This window comes from Arachis ipaensis, chromosome B03, assembly GCF_000816755.2.
Source record: "Arachis ipaensis cultivar K30076 chromosome B03, Araip1.1, whole genome shotgun sequence".
In the NCBI taxonomy this organism is placed as follows: Eukaryota; Viridiplantae; Streptophyta; class Magnoliopsida; order Fabales; family Fabaceae; genus Arachis; species Arachis ipaensis.
This window is the reverse complement of record NC_029787.2, coordinates 53,928,712-53,929,404: the sequence shown is the minus strand read 5'-3', so window position 1 is coordinate 53,929,404 and position 693 is coordinate 53,928,712.

Below are 693 nucleotides of genomic sequence, written 5' to 3'. Positions count from 1 at the left end.
GGAAATCCGAGCTTACCATTCTTATATGGGCTAGAGGCAATCTCGTATATCTGCCTTGGGATAATATCCTCCACTTCTACTACTTCTCCCTTCATGATACTGTAAATCATGACAGCCCGGTCCACAGTGCATTCAGACTGGTTGTTAGTAGGCATGATAGACCTTCGGATGAAATCCAACCATCCTCTAGCTAAGGGAACTAGCTCATTCCTCTTTAAATGGTTCGGGTTTCCCTCAGCGCCTGTCCTCCATTGAGAACCCGGAATGCATAGTGCTTGGATAACTAGATCCAATTCTTGATCCTCATGCATCCTTTCACTATAACTGTCAGACAGATGATCAGGACCTGGTAGCTGGAGGATCTAGCAGATGCATCTTGGGCTGAAGTCAATGACTTTTCCTCTTACATAGCTTTGAAAATTCTTCTCATTGACCCCTTCTACATCCTTGTATGTGACCCAGAGATTTTCATAGAATTCTTGGACCATCAGTTGCCCTACCTCAGTGTGCGGGTTGCATAGAAATCGCCACCCTCTTTTATCAATCTGAAATTGAAGTTTTGGAAATTCATCCAGTTTCAGTGCAAATCTCACTTCGGGAATCACAGTTCTTTTTATGGTAAACTCAAAAAAATGTTCTTCATGAAGCTTGGATCTGAATCTGTGCGTGTCATGAGAACTAGTGGCCGGCTCT